General features: G+C 44.0%; 1 protein-coding gene and 3 long non-coding RNA genes across 7 annotated transcripts in view; 2 read left to right on the forward strand and 2 right to left on the reverse strand.

Moving 5' to 3' along the window:
• LOC115092041 (coiled-coil domain-containing protein 17-like) overlaps positions 1-23714 on the forward strand; it is a 430820-nt gene that overhangs the window by 295989 nt on the left and 111117 nt on the right. The window lies entirely within an intron of this gene.
• On the reverse strand, positions 366-19151 carry LOC115092070. Its single transcript, XR_003856898.1, has 3 exons — positions 16929-19151; positions 16653-16704; positions 366-1559 (listed from the first exon to the last, which is right to left on the reverse strand). It is a non-coding gene; the product is annotated as an uncharacterized LOC115092070 (long non-coding RNA).
• On the reverse strand, positions 20409-20868 carry LOC115092067. Its single transcript, XR_003856896.1, has 3 exons — positions 20792-20868; positions 20563-20623; positions 20409-20468 (listed from the first exon to the last, which is right to left on the reverse strand). It is a non-coding gene; the product is annotated as an uncharacterized LOC115092067 (long non-coding RNA).
• Positions 22717-23182, forward strand: LOC115092061. Its single transcript, XR_003856895.1, has 3 exons — positions 22717-22798; positions 22968-23028; positions 23123-23182. It is a non-coding gene; the product is annotated as an uncharacterized LOC115092061 (long non-coding RNA).

Below are 23714 nucleotides of genomic sequence, written 5' to 3' on the forward strand. Positions count from 1 at the left end.
TGTTAACATCTGCCTTTTTGAGATGGGTCTCCTCAGCCGGGGATCCCTGGACTGCTCTTACTGGATCACCTCACTACTGCCACCTCTGGTGGTACCATCCAGCTGTATAATAAAAGACATAACTTCTGTGTTTGCGTGTCTTGAGTCTAGCCTAGTACTGTGGTTCCTCATGGAGCTCCTCCCCGTGGGCGTGGCCATCTCCGCAGTACCCAAGAATCCACTCCAACACCTCAAAACCACAACAAAAAGATATAGAAGACAGTCTTGATAATGGGATGACAGTGAGCATCCATGTGGCCTATTGTAATGTCTGCATGTCAAGAAATCTAATTACTCAACAGTATGATATTGATTTTATAGTTTATTTACTTGCAGTTTATTTCCCAATTACACAGAAGCAAGCAACACCAATTACAATTTAAATAGAAAAAAAGACAAAACACAAAAATTAAATGTATATTAAGTGACAATAGAGCAAACTAAAATACTACCAACAAAAATACCAAATTTGGGCCCAGTTTTTAAAAGTGCCTACATTATTGCAAAGTTCATGGGTACTGTGCCCTGAGAAGTTAGTACACGTATACTTTCCCTGTGGAAAAGAATCCAGAGAAGTTTGCACCTGCTTTTATTGTGAATACTCTTTCCTGAAGGTCAATGTTCATAGTTCTGAAATGCCTCCCCTGACCTAAACCCACCTCTGATCTCAACCACTTTTCCCATGAGTATAAGTAGGCATGTAGTTAATCCTCATGCCTATTTTTATTCCCATACATGGTAGGCAATTTTCAGACAATTTACCCAGGTAAATGGCTAATTGTTTTTATTGATTGCATGCTATGTTGTACCATGCAATGTTTTGGCTTGGTTTGCATCTTATTTGACATTCCAAGCCCAGAAGGTAGTAAAGAATGCTTCCTCGTTGTGGTGAATGGTGTTCCCCAAGGATACTGCAATGTTCTCTGCAATGTTATTCAACATCTATTTGAGGCCTATTTGTAGAATATGCTCTGATCTATCATATTTTTGCAGTTGATATCCAGTTTGCTATTCCTGTAACAACACTAGAGGAGACAAAGGCAAAGGCAGTTAAATGCATCTTCACTTTACAGCTATGGTTGTATGCAAATAAACTGAAATTAAACCTGGGGAAAACCAAAATCCTATGCTTGTCCAGATTCATGAAATCCAATGTTCTCTTAGTTCTTTGACTTAGAGATCATAAGATATCTATTTTTAACCAAATCAGCAACTTTGGTGTACTATTTGATACCACTCTGTCATTCAAACCTCGGATAAATGCTGTAGTATATGGAGCATTCTTTAAGCTTCAGATGTTTCAGAGACTCGTCTTATTTGTTCATTAACAAGTTTCAGAAGATTTTGCAGACTTTGGTCATCTCTAGGTTTGATTACTGTAATGCAGAATATATCAGATTGTCATCACTTCAGATGGTGCAGAATGGCAGGGGTGGGCAGGAAAGGAAAATTGGTTCTTACCTGCTAATTTTCATTCCTGTAATACCACAGATCAGTCCAGACTCCTGGGTTTTGAATCCCTGCCAGCAGATGGAGACAGAGAAAGATTACTGACACTGTACATAACCTAGTGTGCCACTTGCAGTCCCTCAGTATTGATCTGTACCCAAGCTAAGATAACTTTAACAGTAGTCACTCTAGATGCAACTCTCCCAACGAGCAGGGAGGAGGAAAAATTGCAACAAAATGAAAAACTAGGAAAACAATGTAAGCAAGCAGCTCTGAAAACCTCCAACATTTCTGCATTATACATTACATTTATTTAAAAGTTTTTATATACCGATATTCGTTTGCACATCATATCGATTTACACTGAACAGGTATGACAATGTAAAAGAAGAATATACATGGAACTGGTAGAACAATAACAAGAACTGGTAGAATGAAAGCAAGAACCAAATTAGAATTAATTCAAAATGGAGAGATAATTTACAAATTCCATAAGTCAAGTTGCAATGTTTTAAGCAAGCGATGATGGGTGGAAGGACATATGTTTAGGGTATAAAACACATAGAAGGCTATATGATCAGTTGCGTGGGGAGTTGAAGGATTAGTGATTTTTGGAATACAGTAGGGGTAGCATCTCTTTGTGGGAAGGGTTATGCAAAGGCCTATTTGAAGAGCCAGGTTTTGAGTTTTGTTTTTTTTTTTTAATTTCTGGGTGCAGTGTTCTTGGTGCAGGTCAGGGGGCTTGGAGTTCCAAATTGAGGGTACTGCAATGGATAATGCACATTTTTTCATGGAGCTGAGATGAGTGAGATTAGGAGAGGGTGTGTGTAGGATTCCTTTGTAGGAGGATCTGGTGGGTCTATTGGAGGTGTGGAATTGTTTGTGTAGGGTTTGTTTATGTAGGGTTTTATGAATGATTGTGAGCATCTTGCAGAGAATTCGTAAGGAGATTGGGAGCCAGTGTAGATCTCTGAGAAAAGGAGTGATATGGTCTTTTTTGCGGGTGTTGGTAAGGATTCTGGCTGCAGAATTTTGAAGCATTTGGAGGGGTTTAATAGTGGATTTGGGGAGGCCTAAGAGTAGGGCATTGCAGTAATCAAGTTTGGAAAATATAGTGGCTTGAAGGACTGTGCAGAAATCATTGGTGTGTAGAAGTGGTCTTATTTCTTTAGGGTGTTTAGCTTGTAGTAGCATTCCCTCATAGTAGCACTGATTAATTTTTTTAGGTTTAGGTGGTTGTCAATGGTGACGCCTAGGTCTCGTACATGTTGCAAGATGGAAGTTGAGGGGGGAACAGAGTTTGTGTCTGAAGTGGTCGTGGTGTAGTGGTTGAACCAATTTTTCTTTGTTCATACCCAGATCAGTCCAGACTTCTGGGATGTACCTAAGCTATCCTAAAATGGGTGGGACCTGGAGAGTCACACTAACAGAACACTCTCACCAAAGCTCATGGAAACTGGTCTCCCAACCTCCAAACGATAATGTTTGGTGAAATTGAAGAGCGACTTCCAAGTAGCTGCCCTGAACATCTCCTGTGGAGACACCTGATCTGATTTGGCCTAAGAGGTCAATTGAGAACATATCAAGAGAGCCCTTAAGCTCTCAGGAACAGGACGACCCTTAGATATATAAGTCGACCCAATCGCCTCCTTATAGAAGTCGACCCAATTGCTTCATTAAGTCACCACATAATAGCAGCCTTAGGAGTCTTACACCTCCTTCTTGGACCTCTCCACTGAACAAAAAGGTGATCTGATCTATGAAAATCAGTAGTGATTCTCAGATAAAGCAAGCCTCACATCTAAGAGCTCACTTGAGGCATGGAGGAATCCTGAAAGGCTGGAAGTTCTACAGTCTGACTAAGATGGAACGCCAAAACCAACTTTGGCAGAAAGGAAGGCACCATGCATAACAATACCCCTAAAACCCAAATTTTCAAAAAGGGATCTCAACACAATAAAGCCTTGAGCTCCAAAATTCTCCTGGCTAAATAAACAGCCACCAGAAAAATCGCCTTGAGAGCCAAGCCCTTCAAAGTTGCCCTCCTTAGTGGTTCAAACAGAGCCACACCAGATTAAGATTTCAAGTTGGGGAGATCACGTGACGCTGTGCAGGGGAGCGGATGTAGCTTGCCCTTCCTGGCTCCCTGCTTAACCATCCAGTCCCATCTCTAGCAACCAAAGCTCTCTATTCAGGCCTGGATCGCGGTATCCATTATCTGCAACGTCAGAAAAGTGTTTTTCCTCCACAATGTCTGAGGACATCTAAGAAAGATAAAGACAAAGACAGGGAAAAACCGTGGCCTACCAATGCGCTTTCTGAAGATGAGACCAGACTCCCTGACTCCCCAGTGCCGGCGAATTGGGCTGACATTAGAGCCGCAATCGTAGCGGCTCTGGAACCCGAATTTAAAAAACTTTTGCATCAGATTTCAGACCTCACCACTTCTCTTGCCGGCTATGAAACATGCTTTCAAGAAGTGGAACAGCGGGTCTCTGAGGCAGAAGATGGCCTCCAGACCATGCGCTCTGACATCACTCAACTCCAGTCAGCGATCACACAGCACACTAACCGGTTAGAGGACCTGGAAAACCGGTCCCGCCAGTCGAATCTTCGATTCGTTGGGCTATCGGAGGAGCGCAACCTCTCGACACTACTGGAGACCTGGCTGACCCGAGAGTTAAATTTTCTGCGGCGCGCAGCCCTTTGTGAGTGGAACGCACGCATCGGTTAGGCCAGCGTCGTGCACAGCAAGAGCGGCCCAGAATCATCGCCAACATTTTAAATTTTGTTCACAAGGAGGCAATACTGCAGGCGGTGCGCGGTGGGAAGGCTCTCTTCTATGAAGGTAGGAAAATCCTGGTTTTCCAGGATTTTTCAGCATCATTATCTGCTCAGCGTCGGGCCCTATCTCCCTACTGTGCCCAGCTACATAACTTGGGACAGCGGGCGGTTCTAATTTACCCGGCTAAGGTGTGGGTATCCACACCAGGCGGCCCTCGTTGGTTTTCCGAGGTGGGAGAACTCCGGGATTACATCGCGACCCTGGACCGGCTCTGGACGGAGCGCGGCCATGAGATCTTCCCTGAATCAGCTAACGCTTTTCTCCTCGTTGATTTGCCTATCACGTGAACTTGGATTTACTGCCAGTAGGACGTCTCTTCTCGTTGCTTTAATGTTCTCTTCTGGCATATCTTGAGTTTCTACAGCTAGGATTTGGATGCTGCCTGGCAGATTTGTTCTTTTCGTTTCTTACTGGGACGCCAAAGAATTTTTCAGGTTTCAGACATCAAGATGAGAGTGGACATGTGAGCTAGCATTCGCTTCAAGCTCTTAGCACTGGATATAATTCTTCTGCGTCCTTATGCTCTCATTCTGAACTACTGTTCCATTTGAGCCCTGTTCTTTTTTTTCTCTTAGGGCTTTGGTCTTGGTTGTCTTTACATGTGGGAAAGGGGAGTTGGGGCTGGGTGGAGGGAGTGGGAGCCTCTAGTGTTTTTAGTGATCCTGGTTGGAGGGTTTTATTGTGCTCTACTGAGTGAGGAAGGGGTCGGGGAAGTGGAGGGGGGGATCATGGATCGGGGGAGAGAGGGGAGTGGAGTGAGAGGACGGGAGGGGTGGTGGGGGGATGAAGACTATCAGGGAGGGGCTCGGGTTACTTGGGAAATCTGGAGTGGGCTATGTATCTCTAACTCCTCTGTTCTTTGTCCACGAGCAGCTGGCGATCAAATGCTGGGGAGGTGGTCCTTGCTGGGATTGCCATCTCTCCTTCTAAAGTGGAAATGTCTTCATCTGTTATTCCTGTTTGTCTATGATAATGGTTAGTTGGGGACCTGTTTTGGTATCATGGAATATCTGTGATATTAATTCCCCCATTAAAAGATCAAAGATCCTACAGGCCCTGAACCTGAAATCGGTTGACCTGGCTTTCCTTCAGGAAACTCATTTGACAGATGCGGAGCATGTCAAATTATACCAGGGCTGGGTGGGGGCAGTTCATTTTGCGTCTGCCAGTTCCAAGTCCGCAGGGGTGGCCATCTTAATTTGGAAGAATTTTGCATTCAAAGTCCTGAATGAAATTAAAGATCCCAATGGTCACTATTTGATCTTAGAAGCGGAACTCAATCAAGTTCCTATGGTGTTATGCTGCGTCTATGCACCCAATGTGCATCAAGCTCCTTTTTTTCAAGCGCTTACTTCTCCTATATATAGACAGGGTATTAGTAGTTGGAGGGTACTTTAACACCCTGCAAGACCTTGAGTGGGATCGGTTCTCAGTAGCCGCCACCACAGGTCAGCCCAGTAAGGGGATCCGCCTTTTGGAAAATACTTTGCATTTGGTTGATTCCTGGAGGACGCTTCATCCCTTTGAAAAAGACTTTATCCATCTATCCAGGGTGCATGTGATTCAATCATGGCTTGACTATATTTTGGTCAGTGTGAATCCCAATGAGTAGGATGTACAAAAGCTAATCCTGAAAAAGGCAGGAGGCTGAAATTGGCCCAGTCAAAACCACCCGCTCAAAAGTGGCATCCTCCCTAACCCTAACATCCAAGGAGTAATGCTTGGTGAAGGTATGCAAAGATGACCTTATCTCTGCTCAGCAAATTTCAGCAAGCGACAACAAACGAAGCTCTGCCCATGATACCACCTGAGCCCTCATGGAATGCCATCTAATCTGCTTCGGTAAAGCAATCTCAGCAGCCACACAGGCTGCCACAATGACCTTAAGTGAGTGAGCAATCATTGACCACATTCCTGGTGCTCCCTGCGTACCTCCACCATGGAGCTCAAACAGGCAATCAGACTTAAGAACAGCCTTAGTGATCAAGTACTGCAGTAAATGACACTTGATGTCCATGGAACAAAAAAGGTGGTATTCAGCTTCATCTCTGTCCCTGTACAAGGCAGGCAGAGAAATGGACTGATTCAAATGAAAGTCTGAAAACACTTTGGGCAAAAAAAAGAAGGCACAGTCTGAAGATGAACCGGACCCAGAATCATATGGAGTAAAGGTCCACGGCATGAAAGAGCCTACAGCTCAGAGACCTGATGTGCCAAACAGATTGTTACCAGAAAAACTGTCTTCAAAGTAAGCAGCCACATGGAAAGAGTATGCAACAGTCAAAAAGTCGGACCTGCCAAGAACTCAAGGACCAAGTTAAGTCCCACAAAGGTACTGGAAGCCACAACAGGGGAAGCAAAGATGTTTAACTCCCTGCAAGAAACGGGGCATGTCCATGTGGGAAAACAAAGGTCCTCCATTGACTCTTCCTCTATAACAAGCCAGTACCGCAACTTGAACCTTTAAGGCATTAAGGGCCAAACCCTTAAGCAAGCCATCCTGTAAAAACTCCAAAATCAAAGGAATATCCATCTTGAGTGGTTGAGTACTTCGCTCAGAATACCAGATCTCAAAGACCCTCCAAACTCTGACTAGAGAAGTAGAAAATTTCTAGGCCCAAAGAAGAGTGAAAATTACAGAAAGTGAATAACCGCTTCAACAGCCAAGCGCTTTTAATGGCCAAACCATAAGACAGACTGACCTGGATCTTCATGCAGAATGGGCCGCTGACATAACAGATCCATCTAAGTCGGTAGCCGGAGGGGACTACCCACCAGAAGTCTCTAGAGATCAGCACACCATGGCCTTCAAGCCCAATTAAGAGCCACTAATAGGATGGTGTTGGCTCGATTTGCAATCTTCTGGACCAGCCTGCCTATCAAAGGTCAAGGCAGGAAAGCATACAGCAGGGTGCCATGTGGCCACTCCTGAATGAGAGCATCTATGCCCATTGCTTTTGGGTCCTGCCTGCGACCGAAGAAGCTTGGAACCTTTGTGTTGTTGAAGTTTACCAACAGGTCTAGATCCAGCATGCCCCAGTGATCCACTAGAAGCTGAATGGCCTCATCTGCCAGCTCCTATTCTCCTGGGTCTAAGCTGAGGAAATCGGCTCTGATATTGTCCTTTCCAGCAACGTGAAGGTGGAGATGCTTAGGAGATGTTGCTCCGCCCATCCCATGAGTGCATTTATCTCCTCTGACACCTGTCGACTCCTGGTTCTACCCTAATGATTGATGTAAGTCACTGTTGTCTCATTGTCGAACATTATCCAGACTGCCCGAGCCTCTAGCCACTTGATGAACCACAGGCATGCCAACTGAACCGCTCATGCCTCCAGTCTTGACATTCCACTTCCACTCCACTGCATTCCAGCACCCTTGCACCACCAACTCCTGAGAGTGAGCCCCCCAGTCCCAGAGGTTCACATCTGTCGTGAATACCAACCAATCTGGTGTCATCAGGGATATTCCCTTCCTGGGATGGTCTGCGTGTAACCACCAGTTCAACTGGGATTTTACCTCTAACGGAAGGGCAGCCTGCGACTATGGATCCCATCGGGAGAGCAAGGTGTTCTGAAGAGGGTGTATATGTGTCCTCGCCCAGGGAACCACTTCTAATGTGACAGCCATGAATCCCAGGACCTGTAGACAAAACCACATGGTCGGACAAACAGAATTCCGCAGGAATCGGACTCACAGCATCAATGAATGGATCAGAGACTCCGGCAGAAACTCTCTGCCGTGCCTTGTATTGAATCGAACCCTGAGATACTCCAGGGTCTGAGATGGCTGCAAACTTGAAAATTCTCTTCCAGTGTCTTGACTCAAATCAGTCGTCAAGATAAGAGTGAACTAGAATGCCCTCCTTGCGAAGGGCCGCCACTACCACTTCAATGATCTTGGAAAAGGTTCTGAGTACTGTGGCTAATAAAAAAAGCAAGGCCTGAAACTGGTAATGAACTGCTGATGTTCCTGACAAATGGGAATATGCAGATATGCCTCCATCAGATCCAGAGACGTGAGGTACTTCCCTATTTAAACCACTATTATGACAGAGTACACCATTTCCATCCTGAAATGCGTGACTTGTAGATATCGATTGACACTCTTGAGATCCAGCATGGGACAAAATAAATGGTATTTTGCTGCGATTCAGAAATGGGGATCACTGCTTTCAGAATCAACAACCATTGTAATGTCGCTTCCACTTCCACCCTTTTCTGAGGGGAGATGCATGAAGGCATCCAAAGGAAAGTGAAGAAATTCTAGAGTATAACTGTTCCAAACTACTTCGAGAACCCATTGATCTGAAGTAATCTGAGCCTGCCTGTGATAAAACCGGGATAGACAACCACCTATCTCCCACATCACCAAGTGAGCCCACAAACCTTTATTGGGAAGACCTGCCAGCAGTGAGCACTTCTGGAGCCCATATCCTTTCGTGGACCTTGGGGGCAAAAGGACTGAGATCTGAGGAAGGGACTGGATCTCTGGGAAGAACCTCCCCTATAAGGCTGAAAATGCTGGTAGTCTCAAGAATGGCCATTTGCCCAAGAAGTCCAGGAAACTGGCTTCTTATCCTCTGGCAAATGCAAGACCTGGGTCTCTCCCCATTTACTTGCCAAACAAAAGCGAGCCTTTGAAAGGCAGCTTAGATTGGACTTTGAAATAGTATCTGCAGACTCGTTGTTCAGCCACAGCTGTCACCTGGCTGCAATAACTGAAACAGATCCTGTGGTGGCTGTGCGTACCAAGTCATAGACCGCATCAGCCAAGAAGGCAGCCTCCAATTCTACCATAGGTCCTAAATCAGACCCAATGCCACCAGACTCGACAAAGCTGCAAAGTAGCCCAAGCTACCAAGGTGCAACAAGAAGCAATTTGCAAGTTCATTGTCACTGCTCAAAGGCTTGCTTCAGGATAGCCTCAATCCTCCTATCCTGAGCATCATTCAGAGCACACCAAGGCATCTATCTTAAGGAAATACAACTGCTCTTTGATCTTAGCTGGTTTATATCCAAGGGATATAAACCAGCTAAGATGCTTCTTCCTTTAAACGATGCTTTTGGTGCATTCCATTCCAGATCAATCAACTCCTGGATTGCATCCAAGAGAGGAAATAAACAAGAAGTCTTGCACAGAGTGACCAAAATAGGATCCTTCTTCTGCGTCTCCAAGGAGTCAGGCCCAGCCACTCCCAGGGTCTTCAGGATCTGAGATATCGACCCAGCAACTCATCTCTCTGAAAGAAATGTAGAAGAGATCTATATGGCTCCAAATCTGGGGGAATATCCCTTCCTCACCAGGAGAGCCTCTACCATCATCATCGGTATCATCCTTATCCACTAGCATTTGAGCTCTGTCAGACCACACTGCGCTACAGCGCTTGACCATGGAAACAGTTGGAGCAGCTTTTGGAACACCTGGACCTACCTTAGTAGGAACTGTACTTCAGCAGACCAGCCCTGTAGAAATGTCTGACACTCTCTGCACCCAGGAAAAAGAGGCTGGGTCCATTCCAGATCCCATAAGCCTGAACCCGATGTCTTGCGAGCCAGTGTGCCCTGAAGATTTGATCCATGGACCAATCAGGGAAGGAGACCCCCCTGTAGTGCCTCCCTTGGTCCCACTCCCCTCAGATTGAGAAGATGGAACATCGTTTGCAAAATCAGAATGAGGCAAATCTCCCCAAGCATCTAGGCAGGACTGACAAGCTTAAGAAAAGCTCCAGCTGAATAGCTCTGAGGCAGGCAACACAGATAGGTGCTTAGGTTTCTTCATTGCGGGTGTCATTCTGTAAGCCACAGCCCAATGAAGGCTTTCCCATTCATTCAAGAGCGCCTAATATGGATGCACAAAAAAATATGCGTCCAAGTACACGTGCCTAGGCTGCTCATCCTACTGGATGCCCAAACTGGATGCCTAGAACTGACGCCTAAACTGGGTGCACAAGATGGGCATCCAGAAGGAAGAATGCCTAAATTGTACATACAGGCAAGAATGGGCACACACGGATGCGCAAGCGTTCGCCGATGGTTTGCAGCAAAAAGCATACAAAAGTACCCCGAGGCCTACCGCATGCCAAAATACGAGAAGCCTGCCATGCCTGCACTCTTCTCACCTCACAGAACTCCACAGGGACGTGAGTGGGACAGCCGAATACCAAGGAAACAGACCCTTCTCCTGCTGTCTTCTGGTCCAAGTTGATATTATCAATAGTTGGCACCAAAAGGTGGTAGATATATCTGTCTCCCCTGCTGATGCCGAAAGCCATGTGGCAGGCCTGGACCTTCGTGCCAATTTGAAAGCCATAGCAGCAGTATCAGGCACTCCTGAAGTGTCTACTTCACCCGATAGACTACTGGAACACAGGCCTGACTTATTATGCTGTGAACATGATCCTCACTATCGCAGCAAGACTTGCCACGCACCATCACCACGTGGTCTGGAGCTATATGCCTCTCACCACCACACTGCTGTGCTCAAAGTTGGAAAGTCCTACACTGTCCTGCAGCTCCTATCCTCCCTTACAGAGTCAAGCAATACCGCTGCTAAGAGCACTGCCACTGCTAACACTCTCTGCATTTTTTTTTTAAACAAAACTTTAGACAACTTTAAACACCCAGCCCAGGCTAAAGGAAATCGGCGCTGCGGTGACGTCAGAGGCGCGACCGGGGGCTATTTAAATCGCCCCTCTCCCAGGCGTCGCGCGCACGAAGGAGCGCGACAAAGGGGCCTGCCCCTTTGTTTAGCCCCTTCGGTTCGCCCCTCGCTCACCCCGAACAGCACCACTGGTCTTTCCTTGATTGTTTCCAGCAATATCACTAAAACCAAGAACACACCGCCAGAAGCCGACGCCTATCACATGGAAACAAATATCCTCGCCAAGAGAACCACCCCTACTGAAGACAAGCCATAGACTGTTCGCAAAAGCTCAGCCCTCCACCAGATAAACAAACAACACACTGGACCGCACATCAAGCGTATCATACGTAAGTGCAACCTCAACTGGACTATTCTTATTAAACTTACTTAACAGCATCTGATTACCTCAAAACACCCACCCTAAATGCATACCCACGCCTGTACAATTGCATTAAGTTTTGTCAATCTGCATTAAGTAATTTATCTAAGTTATTTAACTGCCCTACTCTGGAAAACTTTGCTTTATATGCTGTATTTGCTGTGTATGGTTAAATGACTTGTCTTCCTCTTAATTTCGCATTACTCTAATTAATTATTCTGCTAAATTACATTAATCTATCCATTCCCATTACAGTGTCTGCATCTGCATTAATCTGCTACAACTGTTTTGTTCTGTGCAATTGCTTTAATGTGCTTTTATCCCACAATCCCCCCCTCCTCACAATACTCCCCTCCTAGCCCTCTACCCAAGAATGCCCCCTCACGCCTACCTCTCTCCCTCCAACTATCTACTCGGACACACTTCAAAACTATCCCCTCCCCCTTTCTCTCACCACAACACTCAAAAAAGGCGTCTGACCCCCATCCCCATATCCCCCACCTCGCAAGCCCTCACCATCTCCCTCATCTCTCTTCTGCTCATTAACGCCCAATCCCTAAAACAAAAAACACACCTCCTCCATGATATCCTAACAGACTCTAAACCAGAAATTTTCGCAATAACCGAAACCTGGTTCAAACCCTGCGACACCCCCCTCATTAATCAACTCCCCTCTGAAACTTATGACTTTTTCTCTATCCCCCGTAAAAAGAAAAGAGGAGGGGGCCTTCTCCTCATAGCTAAAAAAGAACTCAAGCTGACCTCACAAACCTGTAATATTCCCAAGCAATACGAAGTAGGCCTTTTCAAATCACAATCTCTTCAAATCTGCCTTATCTATACCCCCCCTGGTCTACTAGAAAAAGACCCCTCCCCCCTTATCGAATTCCTCACCATCTCCCTCTCTCCCGAAATACCCACGATACTCCTAGGCGACTTTAACCTCCACGTCGACTCCATCCCACAATCCCCACCATGCGAAGCAGTCATCTCTTCTTTAGAAGCAATGGGCCTTACCCAACTTATCCATTCCCCAACCCACAAAGCCGGTCACACACTTGACCTTATCTTCACTAACACTCTCATCAAAGTCATACACACCCCCACATGCCTCCCTGTCCCTTGGTCCGACCACTCCATCATCAACACAACCCTCTCTCTACAAACCCCATCTCCCTCCCCTCCCTCAGTCAAAATCCTTCCAATTTCGTAAAACCCTTGCTACGGCTTGCGCCGCCATCCCTAACCACATTGACCTTGAGACAGCAGATAGTGCTATCTCCTCCTGGACAGAAACCACCCAAAAAATCACTAACAAATTATGCCCAGTCATTCAAAAAACTATCACACAAACCAAGTCATCCAAAAAACCCTGGTATACCCAGACACTCAAAACCCAAAAAACACAGCTCAGAGCAGCAGAAAGACATTGGCGCAAACATCCCACTCCTGCCTCAAAAACCAAATATTACCAACTAATGCATGCATACAGAAACGCCATTCAAACAACCAAAAAAGAATACTATGCAAAAAAAATTCACCCCCTCCAATTCAACCCAAAGGCACTATTTACACTAGTTTCAAATCTCACCAAACCCAATGTGTCTACCCCCCAAGTCCCCTCCTCTCAAACACGATGTAATGAAATTGCCCTCTTCTTTAAGAACAAAATTTCCAATATCACCGCCAAGTTTAACCCTAACACCAAGAACTCCCCCACTACTAACATCATAAACCCTCCCACCCCACATTCTCCCACCCCCCTTTCATCCTTCGAACCATCCTCCACTCTAGAAATAGAAAACATTTTAAAAAAGATGAGACCCTCTTCCCACCCCTTAGAAACAATCCCTACCAAATTACTTCTCGCTATTCCTAAAACAATAGCCTCCTCACTCTCCAAAATCGTGAACTGTTCCCTAGAACACGGCCTGGTCCCTATATCCCTGAAACAAGCTGTGGTCAAACCCATCCTAAAAAAACCTTCCCTTGATCCCTCCAACCTATCCAACCTCCGTCCCATTTCCAATCTCCCCTTCCTCTCCAAAATTAGAGAAACTAGTTAACTCCCGTCTCTCTGACCACCTAGAACAATCCAACTTACTCCCACCAACACAACATGGCTTCCGAAAACACCTCAGTACTGAATCCCTTCTCCTCTCACTCACTGACACCATCAAAGGTATGGATGCGGGTAACTCCTATCTCATCGCCATGCTCGACATCTCTGCCGCCTTTGATACTGTAAATCATAACATCCTTATCAACACCCTCGTCAATATAGGAATCACAGGTACTGCTCTGTCTTGGATTAAATCCTTCCTCCACAACCGAACCTACACAGTCCTCACTGACAATTTTACATCCCCTCCTGTTAATCTTGATTGTGGCGTCCCCCAAGGTTCCTCCCTCTCCTCCACCCTATTTAACATCTATATGATCCCCCTCACAAACTTCCTCTCCAACCTTGGTATCACACACTTCATCTACGCCAATGATGTGCAAATCCTTATACCTTTCACAAATTCTGCACTCGCTGCTATCCAAAAATGGAACACCATCCTCGCTTCTATAAACCAACTCCTATCTGACATGCACCTAGCCCTTAATCCGCAAAAAACTGAACTCCTCCTCATCTCCCCCAAACATGCATCCATACCCATACCCTTCCCCTCCACCTTCCACCCCCCTAACTTTCTCTGACACAAGAAACCTGGGGGTTATAATTGATAACCAACTTACCTTCAAACCTTACATTAAATCTATTCTTAGCAGCTGCTACTTCAAACTTCAAACCCTTAAAAAGCTTAAACCCCTCCTCTACTTCTCTGATTTCCGCACAGTACTTCAATCTATAATTTTCTCAAAGATTGATTACTGTAACGGACTCCTACTTGGTCTCCCTGCTTCCCACATCAAACCTCTCCAACTCCTTCAAAATGCCACTGCACGCATCCTCACTAATGCCAAAAAGAAAGATCACATTACTCCCACCCTCATTAATCTCCACTGGCTACCCATTCATTCACGCATTATCTACAAGACCCTCACCCTCATCCACAAAAGTATTACTAATGAACATTACAACTGGCTAAACCCCCCCTTCCTCCCACGTACCTCTACCAGACCCACCCGATCTTCGCTCCGTGGAACCCTTATTCACCCCTCCATAAAATCTACAAGACTCATGTCCACCACTAAACGGGCCCTCTCCCTAGCAGGCCCTTCCCTCTGGAACTCCATGCCCCTTGACCTTCGTACCGAAACCTCCACACCCACCTTCAAAAAGAAACTCAAAACCTGGCTCTTCCTCCAAGCATACCCCCAATCACAATCTTCATCATCCCATACAAACATCCTCAACCAACCGCCTACCCCCACCAACACCCCTTCTTCAGGACCTACCCCCCGCACCCACCCCCCCAATGAACTTCAAACCTAAAATTTTAGTTAGTACCCGCCTTTCCCCCTCAATCATTGTTCCTCTGCGCTTATTCTAGCCTGTAAATAATCTATGTGTTTATTGCATTTTCCTCAAACCCCTGTACATATCTTTTCCTTATGTATCCTTTTCTCCCTCCCCCTCCCCCTCCCTTTGTCTCGTCTACCTATATACCTCGCTTCCCCATCTATTTATCTTATTTATTGCTATGTTTACTGAGTTTATGTTACAAACTGTTCCTTGTAAAGGCTTTGCCTATATATCCTTGGTTGTAAGTTATCTGTAAACCGGCACGATGTGCAAACGGTTGCCGGTATATAAAATAAAATAAATAAAAATAAATACTTCCCTGCTCCTCTGGGCTGTAGTGCACTGCTGCCAGCAGGTTCCAAGGCTTCCTCGTGAGGGATCTGGACCACCAGATGATGCCCCACAGACTTAGGAATGAGCTACCAGAAAGGGTCATCAACCCCTTGCTCATTCACTTTGCACCAAGGGGATGGTCCCTCCAGAACCTCACAACCCACTGGTAGGATCCAGAAAATTTTCCTGACTTTTTTTTTTTTTCTTCTCTCCAGACTGCAGGTTTTACACCTGCTGGAGACAGAGAAATACTGAGGTACTGCAGGTGTACACTAGGTTATGTACAGTGTCAGTAAAACTTTCTCTGTCTCCATCTGCTGGCAGGGATGCAAAACCCAGAAGTCTGAACTGATCTGGATATGAATAGGAATGGGCATATTTACCCAATTCTGTTTAGACTGCAGTGGTTGCCGGTGGCATGAAGGATAAAGTTTAGAATCCTTAACCTAAATTATAAAGTCTCCCATTCACAAGCACCTTTTAGTATCAGTGCATTGTTGAAAACCTATATTCGATGCAGATCTCTACGCTCACAAGGCAACAATTTTATGGAGTTACCTTCCTTGAGAGTTACTCAAAATATGGAATGCACAAGTTTGGCCCTTAGTGTGTCAGCTACCTGACACACTAAGGGCCAAACTGTCTATAAGTGTTTGTAAGAATCTCAAGGCAATCTTATTTACCAAGGCATTTGCCATGTTGCAGGTCCACTGGGACATTTAATATATTTATTTTTTTATTGGTTGTTTTTATATATATATATATATATATATATATATATATATATATATATATATATATATATATATATATATATTATATATATATATAAAAAAATATATAGGTAATTGAGGTGGTGGAATGTATCTTTTTATGTACAATGCTTGGAATTTGCCTAGAAGTTATGATAGCGTGAGTAATAAATTGTAAATTAAATTAGATAAACATACTTATTAATAAATGGCTTTTGAATATCACCCTCATAAAGCATAACTGAGCATATATAAAGTGAAATATATAGTGAGAGATACTCAGTGCCACTTAGCCAGATAAATTAGGACTTATCCGGCTAAGTGGCAGTGGCTGAATATCTGGCCCCATTGAATGGCTGCCACTTAGCCAGATATCTAGTTATCTGGATACATAGTTAGTTGGCTAAGTAATAGGCAGCGTGAGACATTGCAGGGAGGAGCTAACTTAGCTGGATAAATAATCCGGCTAACTTGGATATTCAGAGTTAGCCGGATAATGTATACAGCTAAGTCTGGTCAGGCCATATGGCTGTCCTACAGTTAGCTGGACAAACATATCTGGCTAACTTTAGGATAGCTGGGTATATTCAGCCGTGTGGTTGCACCACTGAATATACATGCTAAGTTAGCAAGATAAGAATATCTGGCTAACTAGCTGAGCCGCACTGCAGAATATGAACCTCATAAATTACAAATAGAAAAACATAATGGAAAAGAAGCAGTCTGAAAATTGCTCACCCTTTACTAGAGTAAATGTATCCACAGGGATCAACAATAGGCCTCCTTTTACCTATAAGAAAAGTAGGTAGGATAAGAGGTGAGGTTAGATCGGGGAAGGCAATAACAAACAGTTTTGCATTTTCAATACTATCGGCCTCATTTAATAAGACACGCTCAGAGGAGCACATAGCTTTCTCTGCAGTTGTGCACACATCATAATTCCCACCACAGCAAGGAGTTTTATGCACATAAAATGTGCGTGGTAAAATTGTGTGCATTGCTTAGTGTCCTCACATGGAAATCCAGTGCAAATGAAGGCATTAACTATTCCTCCTAAAGCAGAGAGGTGAGCTGGCTTAACTCAGGTCTTCTTAGTACTGGAAATTGTACTTCTGGTCCAAGGTAGCAGAAAGTTTCCACGCTAGAGTCCATGGGTAGAAGCAGGACCTGTAGTTGGAATTTATGCATAGAAAATGTGATTTGTGCACATAAATCATATTTCATGTGCAGAAAGCATGCTCTATGTGCACAAGAAATGTTTTCTGCGCTGAAAGCATTTTTGTGTGCATAAATCATGTTTAATCTAAACTATTTATTTAAAATTCTTATTTAACATATCTTCTTGAAAAATTAAAATCAGTGTGGTATACAAAACCACACTCTTAAAATATATATATACATGTAACATATAATAAAATACAATAAAACATTACTCTTTACATTAAAAGTCTAATAAAACTGTATGACAATAAAGCAATTCCCTGTATGTACCCAGATATGTCCAGACTCCTGGGTTTTGCCTCCCTGCCAGCAGATGGAGACAGAGAAAGTTTCACTGACATTGTATATAACCCAGTGTGCCACCTGCAGTCCCCCAGTCCAGTATTTCTCTGTCTCCAGCAGATGGTAGATGCTGAAAAACCTGCAGTCTGGAGAGAAAGAAGAAAAAAAAAGATTACAAGACAAGAAAATGTCTGAATCCTCCCAGGAGATTGTAAGGTCCTGGTAGGGCCATTCCCCCTGATTTGAGGCGGACAAGAAGGGGGTTGGTGACCCTTCTGATAGCTTGGTCAGGAGGTCCGTGGGGTGGACATCTGGTGGTCCAGATCTCTCATCCCCCACAAGACAACAGTGGAACCTGCTGGCTGTTCTGCACTGCAAGCCCAGTGAAGTAGGGAAGTATCCCTTTTATACAGTTTGTCCTGGGCCAGGTCACTAAAATTTGGTGAAAGTAGATGAATATAGGCAGTGGTCTGGCTCTTTTCTGATCTGCCATGTTACCTGCGCTTCTGGAACCGGAACCTCTGCACCAAACAAAATTATTGGTTTATATGTATCTTTATTTGTTCTCAGAGAATAAAAAGAAAAAAGAATAAGGAACTAGATAGAGGAATCTGTGCAGCAGTGAGGTTCCTGGGAATGAGCTAATTTAGCTCGGGGAGCTCAGCGATGAGGTTTTTTAACAGCTTCTCTGCCTGTGAAGGAGACCAGATTTTGGCTCCGTGGCGCTGAGGACTGTTCCCCTGCTTGCTGTTAAGGTGTTGGTGGTGCCGCAGGTGTGGGGAGGAATAGCATGTGTATGCAGCAAAAGCGGCATGGCATTCAGGGCTCTGTGTTGAGTATAGCTGCACTGGTAGAACAAGCTTTGCAGGTGATGGAGCTCTAGCGTTGAGACTTTTCCCGTCAAAGCAGAAACGGTGGCCATTTTAGATTCCCTAGCAGTGTCAGTGGGAGGGGCAGGGGAATACCCTCTTCAACTATCACTGGTGGTTTCCTGTCCCACGGAGGTGCAGAGAAGCACTTGCACTGAGGAGGAATCTCTGGTTCTGGTACAGGTCTTCTGCCAGTTTTAATTTGCTTATACACAAAGGTAATTTAGCAGAACAAACAGCGAGGGATGCTGGCTCTTGGCCCCAGACTCCATGGATTCTCGGTCAATCAAAATTCCTGAGTTGGTGAGAAGCTCTTCATGTCTTTGATGATTTTTCAGTGCCAGATGTTGAATGCATCCAGACCTAAACACATTGAAGGTGCAGGCAGGCTTTGTTTACCCATGTGGTAGGCCACAGCAGTGGTTCTTTTCCCACATGCATAGGTGTGTGCGTGCATTCTCACCATGTGGTGGTTGCATGAGCAGGGAACTGTGTGCATAAGGTCGTGGCCTAGATTTTAGCACATACATCTGCAACCTAAACCTGAGTGCGTATTTGCACAGGTACTTGAGTACATATTAGCGTAGGTACTTTTGTGCATAAGGCCATGACCTAGACTGGAGCACGTATTTGCGCGGGTACTTGTGGGCATAAGACTGCAACCTAACCTTGAGTGCATATTTGCATAGGTACTAAAGTGCATACAACCATGACCTAGTCTTGAACGTTTATTTGTGCATGTCCTGGAGGAACAGGTAGAGAGTTCATCAAGTTAGGTTGAGAGACCATTGCACAAATCTCAACTTTGGGTGAGTTTCCTCACTCTGAAGGTCATCAAATCTTCACAAGCGTGCACTGTTCTGTTCATGCATCGCACTCTAAATGTCAAAGTGGCACCTAACCCCTAAACTAATACCTATACTTCACCTCGAGTAACTAAGTGGGCCTCATATAGAGGTATAAATACCTACTTAGTATGAGGGCATTATGGCTAGGTGCTCACTCTCTCTCTCTCAAAGTGGTCATATGCAGGAAATACATCAGGTCTGAAACCTATTGCAAATTCAGATAATGTTATCACAATGTGCAGTAACTTAGCTCTTCGCATCGCTAATTAGCGCAAATTGCAATAAACTGAATTTTTGCATAAACCACGCCCCTTTTGCTATCACATGCGGTACTTACCACATTTTGATAAATCCAGGCCTAAGTGACTTATCTGTCTAAACAGCAGCCAATGAACATAGCTGGATATTCAGCAGCTGCTACTTAGAAGGATAATTTCTACTTATCCAGCTAATAGCAACCTCACAGCACCCATTTTAACTTGGGTTTGCGTGCTTTTTAACTCCCGATGCATTAACATATCATTTGCTTACTACATCTGGATTAAAATGTTTTATACCACATGAATTTCAACACACAGTTTTACACTGGGACCTATGCATGTTGTTTTTCAGGAAAAATAAAAGTATCCACAGAAGAAACAGGTTCAAGTCTGATTATTTTTTCTTAATGCAATTTTTCAAAGGGAAAGTACACACATAGTTCCCCTTAAAAATGGGTGCAAAGTCCAAGGAGAAAAGTATCCACAGACTTTTCAACAATCTGCATAGTTTTGAAAATCACCACATAATAAATAATCATAAAACTCTATCTTAGAAACAGAATCAGATCATATTAAACAGTACATATAATAAATAATACATGCTTAAATCAATATTATAGCCAGTTAACATCAAAATTCTAAAATCTAGAGATGCCTCATAACAAGCCATTTTCTATAAATGAAGTGCCCATGTAGAAAAGTGCTGTAAAAATGCTGTTAAATGGAACCCAAAAAGAGACCTGTTATATGGATGTCAATAATCTGAGTGTACCTTCATACGATGCTGTAAAAAAATACGGCTATCGTGACTGTGAAGCCTATGTGTAGGCTTTAAAAATCATTAGGTACCCCAGTGTTGGAATGCAAACTTTTGTAGTGCTCACTGTCCACTGTGCAATTGTTGCTGAAATGATCACATGGATACTGTTGCAATATTCACTTATCTCAAAATTGTAGTCGGTCTTGCCTCAGCCGACATCCTGATGTTTCGGAGGCTGGCTCCTTCTTCAAGGGCTGGATATGCGCAAGAGAGACCGGTATTCCAGTGAAACATTAGATGTTGTGATAGTGAATCTGGTGGAACACAGGTAAAGTGTGCAAAAAAAGAGACATCTTTTAGTTATTGAAAAAACAATTAACTTAGGCTGAAATGTAGAGAGATACATACTTGATTACTGTGCCAGCAATGTTCAACTTGTTAGGTTTGTTTAGCGGTCTGTGAAGCTCCGCTGTGGAGGAAATGAAATGACCAGAGAACTGTTTACTCTGTCTTAACTGCTGTAATTGTTAGCCTGCTTGTTAAAACCTGCAAACGGCAGAAAAGGCTGCTGTTTTTTTAAAACTTGAAGTGGTAAAAGTTGTGCTCAAATCTCAGAGAAAAATTTTAACGTACTTACTGAAAAACAAGCAGCTGCTCCCACAACTCTGTGTTGGCGCAAAAACGCCGGCAGAAGACTCCATATTTAAAGGGAGAACCCTCTGTAGGAAAGAGGGCGGAGCTGTGGGGCGTCATTGGCTGCTGTGCTGAAAAAAACTTGCCGGACTGAAAATGAATGACGTTTGCCATGTTAAACAAAGCAACCTCAGCTGTGAGAAGTGGGAGGGGCAAGACTGATAAACAAAGACGGCTATCACACTGACACTTGCCTGCAGAGCTTAAAAAAGACAGGATTTTAAATGAGCGATTGCCACTCTATTTTGTCATTCAAGCCAAACGGCTCCAGGGTGTTCAAACGGAAAATCCAAGCATTTTCTTGTTTGTTTAGTATACCAGCACGATCTCCTCCCCTCCAGGATTGTTGAATGTGCTGAATAATAACCCATGTAAGGTCATTAAAAGAATGGCCAGAATCAATACAGTGTTGTACTATTGGTGCCTTCTGATCACAATGATTAATTCTGCTTTTGTGTTCTGTCAAGCGGGTTCTTATTTTTCTTTTAGTCCTGCCAATATAAACTTTGGGGCATGGGCACTGTAGTGCATAAACGACAAACTCTGTGTTGCAGTCCACATCTCCATTAATGTTGACTGTATATCCAGTTGTGGGGTGGCACCAAGTGGTGCCAGAATGTGCTTGGGAGCAAAACATGCATTTCCCGCACGGTGATTGCCCCCTGGATACAATAACTGTTGGTTCTGGTGTGGAAGCCCTAATAACATGTTGTCTGATGTTCTGACCTCTGGAATACACAAACATTGGAGTCTGCTTAAAGACTGGATGAGGGCTAAGAACATGCCAATATTTTAACAGGATGTTTTTAATCTGTGGCGTGAGTGACGTGTGCTGTAATACACAAACAAAATCCACATCATCTGATTTGTGTTTGTATTGTAGAAGAGCGTCTCTGTCCGAGAAAATGGCTCTTTTGTATGCTCGGTTGATAACATGTTTGGGGTAACCTCTAGCGGCAAAACGTGTGGATAGACTGTTTGCAGGTTCCACTCTGCATACTACCCTATTTAGGAAATCGACAGACAGAAATAATTTTCTTCGATTCGACAGCCATCATCCCAGAAAATTCAAGGAGGGTCTGCCAGTGGGGCAGTTTTTTCGCATCAAACGATTGTGCTCAGAGAATGAAGAATTCCACAAACAAGTCTTTAAGCAGACTCCAATGTTTGTGTATTCCAGAGGTCAGAACATCAGACAACATGTTATTAGGGCTTCCACACCAGAACCAACAGTTATTGTATCCAGGGGGCAATCACCGTGCGGGAAATGCATGTTTTGCTCCCAAGCACATTCTGGCACCACTTGGTGCCACCCCACAACTGGATATACAGTCAACATTAATGGAGATGTGGACTGCAACACAGAGTTTGTCGTTTATGCACTACAGTGCCCATGCCCCAAAGTTTATATTGGCAGGACTAAAAGAAAAATAAGAACCCGCTTGACAGAACACAAAAGCAGAATTAATCATTGTGATCAGAAGGCACCAATAGTACAACACTGTATTGATTCTGGCCATTCTTTTAATGACCTTACATGGGTTATTATTCAGCACATTCAACAATCCTGGAGGGGAGGAGATCGTGCTGGTATACTAAACAAACAAGAAAATGCTTGGATTTTCCGTTTGAACACCCTGGAGCCGTTTGGCTTGAATGACAAAATAGAGTGGCAATCGCTCATTTAAAATCCTGTCTTTTTTAAGCTCTGCAGGCAAGTGTCAGTGTGATAGCCGTCTTTGTTTATCAGTCTTGCCCCTCCCACTTCTCACAGCTGAGGTTGCTTTGTTTAACATGGCAAACGTCATTCATTTTCAGTCCGGCAAGTTTTTTTCAGCACAGCAGCCAGTGACGCCCCACAGCTCCGCCCTCTTTCCTACAGAGGGTTCTCCCTTTAAATATGGAGTCTTTGTGCCAGCACAGAGTCGTGGGAGCAGCCGCTTGTTTTTCAGTAAGTACTTTAAAATTTTTCTCCGAGATTTGAGCACAACTTTTACCACTTCAAGTTTTAAAAAAACAGCAGCCTTTTCTGCCCGTTTGCAGGTTTTAACAAGCAGGCTAACAATTACAGCAGTTAAGACAGAGTAAACAGTTCTCTGGTCATTTCATTTCCTCCACAGCGGAGCTTCACAGACCACTAAACAAACCTAACAAGTTGAACATTGCTGGCACAGTAATCCAGTATGTATCTCTCTACATTTCAGCCTAAGTTAATTGTTTTTTCAATAACTAAAAGATGTCTCTTTTTTTGCACACTTTACCTGTGTTCCACCAGATTCACTGTCACAACATCTAATGTTTCACTGGAATACCGGTCTCTCTTGCGCATATCCAGCCCTTGAAGAAGGAGCCAGCCTCCGAAACATCAGGATGTCGGCTGAGGCAAGACCGACTACAATTTTGAGATAAGTGAATATTGCAACAGTATCCACGTGATCATTTAGCAACAATTGCACAGTGGACAGTGAGCACTACAAAAGTTTGCATTCCAACACTGGGGTACCTAATGATTTTTAAAGCCTACACATAGGCTTCACAGTCACGATAGCCGTATTTTTTTACAGCATCGTATGAAGGTACACTCAGATTATTGACATCCATATAACAGGTCTCTTTTTGAATTCATAATTTTTTCATGTTATATTGTTTGGGTTTATAAATTTAGCAGTTAAATGGAACCCACCATAAGTATTGTATAATAACTGCTAATTAGCATGAGAAAATCACCCACATTGATAGATGTCCTGAGTCAAAGGTGAAGCTTCTTGAAGGTTAAGATAATTGCAATCATCTGATATTGCCTGCTGCCAGTCATTATTGTTCGTAGAATACAGAAGGAAAAAAACCCTCGCATTACCATCTCATTT

Source organism: Rhinatrema bivittatum, chromosome 1 (genome assembly GCF_901001135.1).
Source record: "Rhinatrema bivittatum chromosome 1, aRhiBiv1.1, whole genome shotgun sequence".
Lineage (NCBI taxonomy): Eukaryota > Metazoa > Chordata > Amphibia > Gymnophiona > Rhinatrematidae > Rhinatrema > Rhinatrema bivittatum.